We start from the raw sequence: 14,063 nt of genomic DNA on the forward strand, positions 1-14,063 counted from the left end.
CCTCATTCTGCTGTAGGCAGCCTGTGCATATTTGGCAGGGTCAGGGCTAAAACCATTGACTCAACCACTGCAGGGGTATTAACCTCTGCATGTTTTACAGAACAGAGCTCTTGTGCATGGAGGTGTATGTAATGTCATTGTTATGTGTTCACGTCACGCGGTGACACACAGATGCTGTGTACCCGAGTTGTTCTCTGTGAGTGAGTGAATGTGTTGACTTGCCTAGACATTCTGTGTAGCCATTTTTGTATTCAATATATTAGGTAGGTTAATTGTTAGATTGATAAAGAAGTTCACACTAGGAAACATTTTCTGTTCTCAATTCAGAACATAAATAACTTAATAACTGCGTGTTAATGAATAGAGGCTCTATATTAGGTGAAGTCAGAAAGCCGTGAACTGAGTCCATTTTGACATACTCATGGCTATAAGACTAATGTCAGTTCCCATGACTTGAGAGGCTTGTTTCTTCTACTGCACGTCACTCAGTGCAGTCAGTCCTGCCACACAACTTTGTTTGTTATCCTAGCTGAAGTTTATTCATTATCGAAACCAAGTGTTCTAATTTAATTTTTTCCAACATGGATTTTACTCTGACCTGTTACTCTGAAGTGACATAATCCAGTCTTTATGGTGTTTAGTTCTCTAAGCTCTTTTCCATGATGAGGAGCAATTACCTGATTCTTGCAGAAGACATTGCTTAAATGCTCAGTAAATTCAGAACCTGATGCCTAGAACATTGGAGAAGGCTGGCATGAAGGTCCTGGTCCAGATTCAGAGTGCTGAGGCTTGGGCAGCCATACACTGTGAAAAGAGACACAGCAACAGCAAAGACACTGTGGTTACTTCTGCGTCTGTTTGAGAAGTTCTGATCTCTGGTGGGTCTCTCCTGATTTAACACCTGTAGTCAAATTGTAGATGTAATCATATGTATCTGGCTGGATGACTTGTCCAGTCTTGAGTGTAGGTGCCTTATTCCTTGTTCATCGTTTCTGAGAAGAAGCATTCAGGTGCCACGCGCTGGTGCTGGCCGTGATCCATCCGAGGAGAACCCATCTCCCCGGTCAGCCCCCTGCCCTTGGTCATGTTCCACAGTTATATTTAGGCCTCTTCTGGTACGTTTGTTGGCTGTGTGTTACTGTAAAGTTCTTCGTTATATAATTTGTTTTAAATTTATAGCTGGTCATCTTACCATGTTAGTTCATGGTGACTTAGAAATTCCACATATCTGTAGTATGTTTCTCACACTTTGAGCATGTTTTATTCAGATTATGATCAGAGGGTTTAGTGTTGGTCCTGTAACCTTAATGATCAGAGGGCTTAGTGTTTGTCCTGTCCTCTTAATGCAGTCTCCAGGGGTGATTTTGTAGAGTTTATTACAGGCCAAGAGATGTAACCGTCAATTACCAATTAAAGTTTTATGTGCTTCAAGGTAGTCTGAGAGTTTTTTACTCATACCCTTAAGCCAAGCATTGCTGTCACCCAGGTGATTGCAGCCGTGGTAACAGTCTCCACATCAGTGGTGACGTTTTCTTCGGTCTGAGCGCTTCATGAAGTCCTGTGACTGTAAAACCCAAAAGGTGTGTGAGGAGGCACACTTGATTTATGAAATAGAGTCGTCTGGTTTCAAGCTGATTGTTTAATGCAAATCTGACATGATTTCCTTCACCCCATAAGAGTTTACATTAACTACACTTTTTCGTGTTAACCTATCCATTACTAAGCAATTGAGAATTTAAATAAATTAGATTTCATGTAAGGTGAACTGCAACACCGAGGCGGTTCTGTTGATGCCTCTCACACTCAACAGGGCAGGGGAGATTTATGGCATTTTCCAGCTAACCTCCCCTCTGCTCCACAGTAGACCTCTGCTACGGAAATATTCTGTGGATTCACACTCCATTGGAGTGTTGGGAGAGTGTGAGTGTGTGTATTACATTTGCATTACAATTTCCATGAATGGATGAGAGCATGAGAGAAATGTAAGCCACCTGCACTGTGGTTTAATTATTTCTAAATGCCACAATATGAAAATATGCTTCATTAATAAAGATTTAACCTGTAATGATTATACTAGAGCCTTCTGGGGTCGAGGTTAGGGATACGGTCTTCATATTACCTGAGCACCTTCCGTGTTTTCTTACACCCTTATTTTAATTCTGCCCTTATTTGGGCAAGTTTACAGAAGAATGTTTTGACCTTCCTAAGCCAGTTCCTTCTCCTAACTTGGTGTACCCTTTAATTCCTGGAGGTCATGTCATCATTGTTATCAGGCAACAACAAACTCCCTTTCTCTTTGGTATAACACCTGTGCTGGCCATGTAGATGCCTCATCATTGTCTTTTACTGTCCCAGTAGATTCAGAGATGGAACATTGTGATGGTGTCATGTAGTCCTGTTGGACTTGTCTTATCTCCTCTGATGTCTCTCCTCTGGTCTCCCTCGCCCTGGTCTCTCCTCTGGTCTCCCTCACCCTGGTCTCTCTCCTTCCCTGCTGTTCCCCTAGAGACTTCTCAGTTAAGTCCTCATAAAGTCCTAACTTTGACTTTGAACATGGAATTGTAGGTATAGGGGTGTGTGTGTGCGTGTGCTTGGGGGGGTTGCGTGTGTGTGCGTGTGCTTGGGGGGGGTTGCGTGTGTGTGCGTGTGCTTGGGGGGGTTGCGTGTGTGTGCGTGTGCTTGGGGGGGGTTGCGTGTGTGTGCGTGTGCTTGGGGGGGTTGCGTGTGTGTGCGTGTGCTTGGGGGGGTTGCGTGTGTGTGCGTGTGCTTGGGGGGGTTGCGTGTGTGTGCGTGTGCTTGGGGGGGTTGCGTGTGTGTGCGTGTGCTTGGGGGGGTTGCGTGTGTGTGCGTGTGCTTGGGGGGGTTGCGTGTGTGTGCGTGTGCTTGGGGGGTTGCGTGTGTGTGTGCGTGTGCTTGGGGGGGTTGCGTGTGTGTGCGTGTGCTTGGGGGGGTTGCGTGCGTGTGTGTGCGTGTGCTTGGGGGGGTTGCGTGCGTGTGCTTGGCGGGGTTGCGTGCGTGTGCGTGTGCTTGGGGGGGTTGCGTGCGTGTGTGTGCGTGTGCTTGGGGGGGTTGCGTGCGTGTGTGTGCGTGTGCTTGGGGGGGTTGCGTGCGTGTGTGTGCGTGTGCTTGGGGGGGTTGCGTGCGTGTGCTTGGGGGGGTTGCGTGCGTGTGCTTGGGGGGGTTGCGTGCGTGTGCTTGGGGGGGTTGCGTGCGTGTGCTTGGGGGGGTTGCGTGCGTGTGCGTGTGCTTGGGGGGGGTTGCGTGCGTGTGCGTGTGCTTGGGGGGGGTTGCGTGCGTGTGCGTGTGCTTGGGGGGGTTGCGTGCGTGTGCGTGTGCTTGGGGGGGTTGCGTGCGTGTGCTTGGGGGGGTTGTGTGTGTGTGTGCGTGTGCTTGGGGGGGGTTGCGTGCGTGTGCGTGTGCTTGGGGGGGTTGCGTGTGTGTGCGTGTGCTTGGGGGGTGCGTGTGCGTGTGCTTGGGGGGGGTTGCGTGCGTGTGCGTGTGCTTGGGGGGTGTGTGTGTGCGTGTGCTTGGGGGGGTGCGTGTGTGTGCTCAGAGCTGTCATCCCTGAGATGGTGATGTTATTCCGGCACTGTGGCACTTCTTTCACGCCCTTTGGACCTGTGTACATCGAGTTAGTTTTGGATGAGCTTGTAGTGAGAGGTGGGCAGCACACAGCAGGCCCGCTGCTGGAGATGGGTGGGACCCTTTCTCAGATCTTTGGGCTCATGTCTACAGGGGCCAGCTTAACCCAGGCCTGTGCCTCTTCCCACGAGTCTGCTTCTGGCATTCCTTGTGTGTTGCAACCAAATGTCCCTGCCTTCCATCGTCTGGGTGCAAGAAAGCTTTTGGAATCAATGGGGAGATGAGAATTTCAATGCTTCTTATACATGAGTGTATGGGGAATTATGCTCACCTTTTGCTTTTTTCGAAATCGAGATGAGGTGATGAGAAACGCTTCCGTAATCTCACACGAGTCTGGGATGTGGCGGGGCGCGCTCCACTGGTTTGTTGCTTTGTTTGTAAATTTGTTGCAGGAGTTGAAGTTGAGGAGACGAGGTGTGGCACACTCTCAGATTAGAGTGAGACGAGGTGTGGCACACTCAGATTAGAGTGAGACGGGGTGTGGCGCACACTCAGATTAGAGTGAGACGGGGTGTGGCACACTCTCAGATTAGAGTGAGACGGGGTGTGGAGCACACTCAGATTAGAGTGAGACGAGGTGTGGCACACTCTCAGATTAGAGTGAGACGGGGTGTGGCGCACACTCAGATTAGAGTGAGACGGGGTGTGGCACACTCTCAGATTAGAGTGAGACGGGGTGTGGCACACTCTCAGATTAGAGTGAGACGAGGTGTGGCACACTCTCAGATTAGAGTGAGACGAGGTGTGGCACACTCTCAGATTAGAGTGAGACGGGGTGTGGCACACTCTCAGATTAGAGTGAGACGGGGTGTGGCACACTCTCAGATTAGAGTGAGACGGGGTGTGGCACACTCTCAGATTAGAGTGAGACGGGGTGTGGCACACTCTCAGATTAGAGTGAGACGAGGTGTGGCACACTCTCAGATTAGAGTGAGACGAGGTGTGGCACACTCTCAGATTAGAGTGAGACGAGGTGTGGCACACTCTCAGATTAGAGTGAGACGAGGTGTGGCACACTCTCAGATTAGAGTGAGACGAGGTGTGGCACACTCTCAGATTAGAGTGAGACGAGGTGTGCTAGAGATGATTGTTTGGCTGAGTGGAATGTTGTCAGACCACTGCGTACTAGGCCAAGTGCATTCCCGGTGGATTTAGACTCCATGTTGGAGGTGCAGCTGCAGAGACACGCCTCTCTGCAGTAGAACCAAACGGTGTAATGACGAGCTCGTTCTTCTCACCACGCAGATGTCGGTTCCTAACTTGAGTCTTCAGTTTCGCTTCACTCTCGCCGAACGGCAGCGTCTGTCCTTGGTTTAGCAGTCTGGGTCTGCATCACCATAGTCCTGATATGTGAATCACCTGAAGAACAAGGATGATATTAATATACGTTTAAGTAATCAAACTAAATTAAGTTTCTGAATCTGTTTATTCAAATGAGGAAACATTTTATTGCATCAAGTGTTCAAAAGGAATAGTTGGCCTAAGACTGACATATTTTAACAGGCACCACCACTGTTGTTGTACTGCACAGATGTTTGCAGCACAGCTCTTTCTGAAGGGTCTTCTGTGCTTTGCTTCCATGTTCAGCTGCAGCGCTATTGCGTTTCCCGTTTGAGAAGTGGTGCCAGTTCAGTACTGCTCTGGCTCTTTGTGGGAGATTGCGTTCTGTTAGACGTTGGAGCTGATCCTGTAATTCACCCCAGTGATGCTGCTGACTGCATGACCCACTTGTCCCATCTGTCTGTTTGTTGCGTTGTATTTTCTCATACTTGTGTCTTCTCTCTCACTCTCTCTGCTTTAGTGAGATTAAGGGCGGGCCAGACACGACCTGACGTGGGTTCATCTCACAAGCTTGCATGTTTCCGGAAAACAGAAGCTTGTATTCCTTTCGAGAACACAGTGGTCTGTGGTTATGTGTTTGCTTTCAGGCATGTGATAAACCTGTCTGTGAAATTATTAACATGGTAATGTTCAGTTCTGACTGCAAAACGACTTTCTGTTCGGCACTCTAAGCACCCTTTACTCACTAGAAGCACACTGGGTTACTCACCATTTTCTCATTATAAGCACACAGGCTGGGCTGTTACTCTTGTTGGTCTTTAGTGTTTTTTTTTTATATAAGTATACCCATTAATAACACAGTAATAATTGGGAAAGATCATTCCCACTAATAACTGGTAGGTAATACATTTTTTCTTTTGCTGAGAAAGCTCTAACCTGTGATGGTAGTTACACCTGCAGCTTGTTTGACTTGCTTTCCAGTTCAGTGATTCTTTAATCAATCTTCATGCAATGCCTCAACTTTAGTACTACAGGTCATGGCTGGTTCTGTGGAACCTTCCTCTCTTATCTGCGCTGTGTATGGAAGGAGAGTGCAGCAGGTCAGATACACCCTCCACACGACTCATTTTCACTTCCTATCAGACTTGAGAAACATTAGACTAGTCCCATGTCCATATCCTGTGTGTGTAAGCCCAGATAACGTGCCCCAGGAGGAACTGGAGCAGAAGTGAAGTAATTGTGTGCTATAAGCCAATAGCAGCAGTGCTTCAGATCTGTGTTTAGCACAGGTCTCTCTGGATCCTAAAATCTGTTCTCTCCGGACCCTAAAACCTGGTCTCTCCAGATCCTAAGACCTGGTCTCTCCAGGTCTGAAGCTCTGGTCCCTGCAGGTCTGAAGGCCTGGTCTCTCTGGGTCTACAAGGCTGGTCTCTGGATCCTAAAACCCGGTCTTTCTGGGTCTGCAAGCCTGGTCTCTCTGGATCCTAAAACCTGGTCTCTCTGGGTCTGCAAGCCCGGTCTCGCTGGATCCTAAAACCTGGTCTCTCTGGGTCTGCAAGCCCGGTCTCGCTGGATCCTACCTAAAACCCAGGGGTTTGGTGTCTGCAGGTACTGCTGCAGAATTATGCAAAAATTGGGGGCTTACAAAATGTGGCTTGTCTTCGAATTTCAAAGGAATTTAAAGTTTTTGAAATATTATTTCAAAGGAATTTGACCCATTTTTTCCTCTGGCTAGGCTATACTGTATGCAACAAACATGTATTAGGTTTATTAGGTCTATTTAGGTTTAATTGCTATACTATCCATGGCAAAATAGTAGTGATATGTGATTATTGATATTTATGCTAGAATCCGATTACAGTTCAGGCAGCCATCCCTCAAGCCAGTGTTTGTTCCCGTGAACATGCCTAATCCGGCCTCCTGTACAACACGAAGCACATGGGCTTCAGTTCCTTCTGTTTCCCCAAGATCACATACGAAACTCGACGTGGACAGCTGGCGTAGTGTTGCAACTGTGCACTCGCGTCTTTTGGGATCAGAGCATCCTGTTAACTGCACTGATGCTATTCCTCCTGCAGATAAGCACCCGTGTCCTGTTGGGGTCTCTCCTGCCTCAGACTGGGATCCTGAGAGCTGGCTCTTAGATGACCAGGTAATGACGCCCCGCCTCTTGCAGGCCTGACGGGAGGCGGGGCTTTTGCGGCAGGGGAAGGTTTCCTCTTTGCAAATTCATTGGTCTTCAGCTCCCAAGCCTGAAAGCGTATATAAGCAGTCACAAATTGGGTGGTAATCTGCCTTAATATGGCTCGTTTCAGCCAATGGGCAGTTGTGGGGCAGAGCTAAACACCTGCAGATGGTGCATTGTTGGTCGTTTGTCTTTTTGATGGTCTATCCTTGCGCTTCGGCAGACGGCGCTCGGGGGCCAAGAACAACATGCAGCTCTTAGCAGAAATCTCTCCACGCTGGTCAGTATAACTCACCTGGCGCATGCCTGCCGATGCTGTCCGTTCTGGGTGTGCGTGTGGCTCTGCTAATCCTCAGTGGATAATCACCAGTGGGATGATTTTAATCCTGGGCAGTGAGATCAGTGGCCTTTGTTGGGGTGAGAGGGGAGCTGTATCTCCGTGCTCTCCTGACTCAGGGATGGTGAGGAATGTGTTCAACTGCGCTCACCTTCAGGGCATTTTTGAGAGTGTGGAAAGTTTCACAGCTCTGTTCTTCTGTGGTTTTTGAGTGTGCTTGTATTGGAGAAGGCTTGCGTTTCTTTAGTTAAAGCCCTCCCTGTCAGCCAGACTCCTTTAACCCTCCTTTAACTCAGTTCCAGGAGTTTTCCTGGCCCTCTTCCACGGAGCTCAGTAAGGTCGAGGGTACACCAGAGGCCACGCCTCCCGAGCCTGACTCACAGCTCAGCAGGCAGACCTGGCTAATCGAGTACAGATGTAGCAGCGTGCGAGGAAAGCTCAGGGCCTTCACGGTCACCGTAGCGCCTGTTCGTGCCTCTGAGGCAGAAATCTGAGCTGCGAGTTCAGCGAGGTAGAGAGGACAGGCTTGCCTGAGTAAGAACACAGCTATGCTGACAGGATATCAGCCACAGTGGCCTAGCAGGGGCCAGAATCAATCAGTGAGATCATGCCAGTCATGCTTCATTTCTAACAATGCACATCTGCCTTGTTTATTTATTTGTTTATATAGCAACAGCTTTAGAGATTGTAGCATGTCTTTAGGGTTCTTCCTTTTTATGTCAGTATAACTGACCTTTCCTGTAAATCAGTACATTCCTTAGATGATGACATTGATTCAACAGCATTCTAAAATTCAAATGTTCAGGTTGTAGGTTTTAGTGCAGCTCTGTAGGTTTTAGTTGGTAAACAAGCACCTTAAGTTTGCTTTGTGGCTAAAATGTTTAATGGCGAATTAAGTGGGGTTAGAGCTTTATTTCAGAGCTGCTAGGTTTTCACTTTTCCTTCCTGAATGTGATCTCTCTCACACACACTTAGAAGCTGAGGTGCTGGTGCACACACAGGTGCTGGTGCTGGTCGTGTTTCTTCTCTCCACGGGGGCCTGCGTTTGCCTCAGAGCTGACAGGGCAACGGAGTGAAGGACAAGCTTCTCCCACCATGCTCGTCCTTCACTTCTCACGGAACTCTGCGAAATCTTCCTTTGGACCAGCACCCGCACATGCGAGGGCCCTCCCCCGTACCGGGCCGGCCTTTCTCCCAGCACTGCCCGGCAGTAGCGACCTCTTCCAGACAGCGTGGCAGATGGTTGTGAGTGGAGTATAGCTGGGCTGCTATGGGAAGTCCCTCCGTCCCGTCGTCTGGCCTGGCTCTGGCAGACTGCCCGCGCCGTCACCTGGGCCTGCATTCCTTCTGTTTTATTCCTTCTTTTTTTCTACCTCTCTTTTCCCTGTCTTTCCAGATCTTATCTTGCCCCATAGCCTAGATCTCTCGAGTATCGGTTTCACGATGCGCTGCGTCTCCATTGGAGATGCTAATGTACGGTAAGCACAATGCTTCGCTGCCCCTCCGTCCTGGACGTGCCCTGTGGAGGACCTGCGGCCCACAGAGTGGCTCGCAGGTAGAGACAGTGCACCTGCTCCAGCGTGGCCACGGGCTTTGTTGCCTGAAAGTGTCTCTTTAATGGTGGGAGTTTGAGTAACTCATTCACTTTGCAGACAGAAATGTACTGTATGTTCTGTACGCCCCAGGCTGAGTGTGATGTTTTCTTGGCCAGAGCTGGAGGTAGAGCGTTTGGAATGCTTGGGGGGGGGTGTGAGAGAGAGAAAGATGGAGGGGGAGAGAGCGTGAGAAGGAGGCTCATGACAATTGCCATATGCTTGAGTGTCTGAGGTGTTCCCACCCTTAAAGGGTCAGACTGCAGCCTGCAGTGTTCTCCATACAGTTGAGCGTTCTTTCTACAGGTGAGTGTTCTGGAGGTCCTGATGAATGTTTCCAAGCGTCTGTGGGTTTGAAGTTCCTGCAGCGGTGGCAGCCCTACCCTGAACCCAGTCTTATCTCTTGGTTAAACAAGCAGTTCACGGCACACTGACATAACACTCGCAATCTTATGGCATGTTTTCTCTGTATTTAAAGCACACACCAAGATCCTCACCTTCCACTCCTATTGTGTTTTTGTGATTTAGTGATATTACACATTTTGATTGTGCCAGCAAATATGTATTTATTTTTCTGCAAAACCATTTCCCTATGAGGAGTGTAAAGTTAGCAAAAGTGTGAAGCTAAGGAAAGCCCCTGGCTGTGCTCACACACTCTGGTGTCTCTCGTTTCCTGTTTAGTGAACAGTAGTGCGACATGCCAAAGAGCAGCCGATGATGGTGGAATCTCACCTCCACCACCATTCACCAATACACCACCACCCCTATACACCGCCGTCCCTCCATACCCCGCCTGCCCTCCCCCTTAAACATCACCATCTCCTTATATCAACCGTCCTCCGATACACCACAATGCCCCATATACACCACCATCCCCCACTATACACCATCACCAGTCACCCTCTCCTCCGCTCCTCCATTAAGTGCTGTCTCCTGTCTGTACCAGGCTGCTCCCTGCTTTCAGAGCCCTATGTGTCTGGTTTGTCTCTCCCCCCCACCCCTCCTTACTCACACACACACACTCTCTCTCTCTCCCCCTCTCTCCTGCTGGATTTGCCAGTGCTGGTGAGCATAAACCCGGCTGCTTACCTTAAGGTGTGTGTGGGTCCGAGGACGTCCTCTTCCCTGCTCTCCACGGCCGCCCGGTAGCTCGTCAGGCCAGATCACCTCCAACCCAGCACTGTTCCATGTGCCCTTAGAGTGAATTTCAGTGTTCCCTGGCCCGGTTCCTCTAGATTCTTCCTGTGTCTGGTTCTCTCCCAGCAGAACACGCCTGATACGGGTGTGCACTGCACTAGAGTGCCTGGTTCACGTGCGCTATGAGCTGTGAAACACTGAAACGTGGGCTGTCGGGAAAGCGCTCGGTTAAGGGGTTGGCAAACTCAGAACACCCTCCGGCACTAGTTCACTACCACTGGCACCACTTTCTGAGTGAGGCTGCTCAGTGGGGCAGCTGCTGCGCTGTGGAGTAAGAGACCCGTCCTCATGCAGCTGGCTTGCTCCATCGCACGGCCCAGGATGGGCACCTGCAGAACTCGCGCGGCCCAGGATGGGCACCTGCAGAACTCGCACGGCCCAGGATGGGCACCTGCAGAACTCTGTTGCTTTGCTCAGTTTCAAAAGGGATGTTCTTGAATTCAAAAACACATGCCCATACACACACACACACACACACACACACACACGCACGCACGCACGCACGCACACACACGCACTCACGCTTGCAAAAAAACAAAGCACTCTTAGCAGATGTGCGTGTATCTTTCCGTTGTGAAGCAGAGATCCTGGTCTGAGACATTCTCATCTCTCATGCGGTTTTCTTTTTTTCCGTAAGCACACCGTCATTAATAACGTCTTAAGACGGAACACTTAAAACACTCGAGGGTTTTACAGTGACCATGCGGTAACCCCCTCCATCTCTTTGTCAGAGATCCTCTGTTGACACAATGAGACTCGTGGAACAGGCGGCTGTCTCTGGCCAGCGCCGTGTTTATAGTCGCTGGAGCATCGTGGTGGAACATGTGACTACCGGCACAGGCCTGGAGATGAAAGGAGTGTGTGGCTGAGGTGTTTATGGAGATGTTCCCCAGGGCATCCCTGGACAGCCTCGTCTGTTTTGTCTGTTTTGTCACCGTGTGTTAGTGATAGGGGTGGGAATCGTTTACTATCTCACGATTCAATTCGATTCCGATTTTGGGGGCCACGATTCGATTCAAAATCGATTTTCGCCTGAGGGGGCGACGCCCCCTTTCGCCCACCCCCGTGGCAAGACAGAATGACAAATACAGAAAATAATAAAAATAATTAATTAACAAAAATAATGTGCTTTGGTAAAATAAAATGCTTTTTGTTGTGTTACCAAAATTCTTTAGCTTCATTTTGCAAGCTCTCAGGGCTGGCTCGGATGCAGTTCCACCGGCGTAACCGTACACAACCAGGTCCCTGCTTTCTCTGTGGTTGCTTTTCGTTTAATGGTGTCTCGCCACCTCTCTCTGTTATGCTTTCTCTTTACTTATTCGAGTTTCTATCTCCTGCGTCGCTTCCTGACCAATCTCAAGTTTTCCCTGTATTTCTTCCTATCCGTTTTGCCTTTATTTTTGGGAAGGGTTTTATTTTGCTGCGGCATTTTTTGCCAGTTACGTCTGCTGGCGTCCTTGGTTTCGTTTTCACGTTGCATTTATCTGCGCTGTTTTTTAGTTACTGTTGTTATTTTGCTTCTTTCTCCCGTCTCACTACGGTTGAGTGTTATTTTCCACGCGTTGTATTTTCTATTTACTCCGTGCCCTCACGGTTTTTGTTTCTATTCTTCTGCGCGTTGAGTCTTCCGCATTGTTTTGTTTGTTCGTTCTGGGTCGCTGTGCGCGTTTCCCTCTCGCTAATATATTTGATGACTGTCAAACGTCTTGATCTTGCAAGCCGGCACTTGGGTCCACCCTTCTCCATATTATTTCACTTGGATTCACCCTTCTCTATATTATTTCACGCGGTGTGTACATTCCCGTGCTCACCGCGTTACACAAGCCTTGCACACGAGCTACATTGTGTCCAGTTCGGTCTTCCCTGGCATTCGGCAAAAAACCAAAATGAACCCATATTAAATGAAGACGGGACAGGTTGAATATCTCTTTCCTCCATTTGTTTTGAAATTTTTTCGCACATGAGTGTGTCCCAGAATCTGCTATGTAAAGTCTCACGTAATTTTGTAGTTACGTAACGCGAGACTTCACCATGACTTAGAATCGATTTTGGGACATTTAAAATCGATTCTGAATCGTAGTAAATGAGAATCGATTTTTGATATATGAATCGATTTTTTGGCACACCTCTAGTTAGTGATGCCTACGTTTTAGTCTGGGCCGTCTGGCAGAGGCTTCTCAACAGCCCCCACACACAGGAGACTCTTCTCTGTGAGAGAAAGTCATCCAGACCGACACTACCACCATTCAGGCTTGATTTCTCCATCACCCCCCCCCCCCCCCCCCCCCCAATCTTTTGCTCTTCTCTCCCCTTCCTTCCCATTCTTGTTCACCTTTTCTCCCTCTCCACCCCTCTCTCTCTTCCCCCTGTGTGTGTGTGTCTTTCTCTCTCTCCCCCTCCCTCCCTCCTCCTTCTCCTTCCATTCATACTGTGTGTCTCGCTTCCTCCAACACAATATGGTTCCTCTCAGCAGGCTCTTCCTGGGCACAGTATCAGTGTGTGAGAGGAGTCCTCACTTAACTAGCAGCACAGCAAGGACATGCCAGCAGACACATTCAGCATGGCCAGCTCCCCGCGCACAGCCTGCTGCTCCGTCTGGCCCCTGCCACTCTGTCCCAGCTGCCCCCATGCTCCCTGGCTCCGCCCACTTCAACCTGGCCCTGTCGCACACACATCAGGCTCTAGGGGTGTATTTGGTTGAGAATCTCCTGCTGCTGTGCAGTCCCAGCAGAGCTGTGTGGAGAGTCAAGAGTGGGGAGCAGGCAGCAAAACACATACACACACACACACACACACACACACACACACACACACACACACACACACACTTCCATCTTCTTCTTTCTTAGACTGATTCGACATTGTTCTAGCAGAGCTACTTTGACTGGTCACGGGTGCCGAGGCCCTTCTCCTCACAGGCCTGTTCACTGTGCCTCTCGTCACGGCCAATAACGTGTGCTTCCAACGCATGTATCGCTGCTGTCAGCAGTTTCTTTTCACATGACCCTAATGACGGTCACTGAAGTCACTGCTCTGAGAGAGGATGAGGAACCCATGGCTGTCCCAGGCTATGTAAACAGTGAACCCTTCAGTACAGCCTAGCTGTAAAACTGCCTGTCATTTGGTAGCACACAGAAATGTAGGCTGGGTGCCGCACATCTCTGGAGGGAGGTGCTTCTGAAAAGCTTGGGTGGACGTCTGGCATAAACTAGCAAGAACTGATCAGAACAGTGTAGTCTTTGTGCTGGGATCTGCTTGAGGTTCCTGTGGCGATGGAAAAACTGGTGTGATGGCGTTTGCATAGTGATGTGTGTGGAGGAGTGTGTGTGTGTGTGTGTGTGTGTGTGTGTGTGTGGCTGGAGGGGTGTGTGTGTTTTTATGGGTGTAGGGGTGTGTGTGTTGCTGGAGGGGTGTGAGAGTGTGTGGGGGGATGTAAGGGTTTGTATGTGTGTGTGTATGGGTTTGTATGTGTGTTTGTGGGTGTAGGGGTGTGTGTGTGTTGAAGGTAGAGATGGTAATGGAGCACTAAAGTTGTACTATTGAGCTCATTTGAATAGAAATGGAGATTAATGATGGATGACATTGTTCTGTCTCCCTGTCTACAGTACTGAAATGCAGAGACTAAGTGTTCCTCAAATCCATGGTGTGCTGGAGCTTCAGACACGACTCATTTGAAGACACAGTCTGCTGTTCTGCTGTTGTCTTGTTCAGCTTCAGTGTTTTCACTGCGTGTTTTCTGAAGTTATTTCTGCCTTTTATTCCATCGTCCATGCTTATACCTCTTTCCCAAAACTAGACATTTGTGTGTGTGAGAGCTGCAGCTTCCTTT

General features: G+C 49.2%; 1 protein-coding gene across 6 annotated transcripts in view; it reads left to right on the forward strand.

Annotated features, from left to right (window-relative positions):
- Positions 1-14,063, forward strand: part of erbin (erbb2 interacting protein) — a 65,434-nt gene that overhangs the window by 2,053 nt on the left and 49,318 nt on the right. The window contains exon 2 of one of the 6 annotated variants that reach the window (XM_077019121.1): positions 7,002-7,075. The exons of the other annotated variants lie outside the window; for them this stretch is intronic. The gene's annotated coding sequence lies outside the window, so the exon portion shown is untranslated. The remainder of the gene's footprint in view (positions 1-7,001; positions 7,076-14,063) is intronic. 6 annotated transcript variants of the gene reach the window in all.

The sequence above is a fragment of the Brachyhypopomus gauderio genome, chromosome 10 (assembly GCF_052324685.1).
Source record: "Brachyhypopomus gauderio isolate BG-103 chromosome 10, BGAUD_0.2, whole genome shotgun sequence".
Taxonomy (NCBI): Eukaryota; Metazoa; Chordata; class Actinopteri; order Gymnotiformes; family Hypopomidae; genus Brachyhypopomus; species Brachyhypopomus gauderio.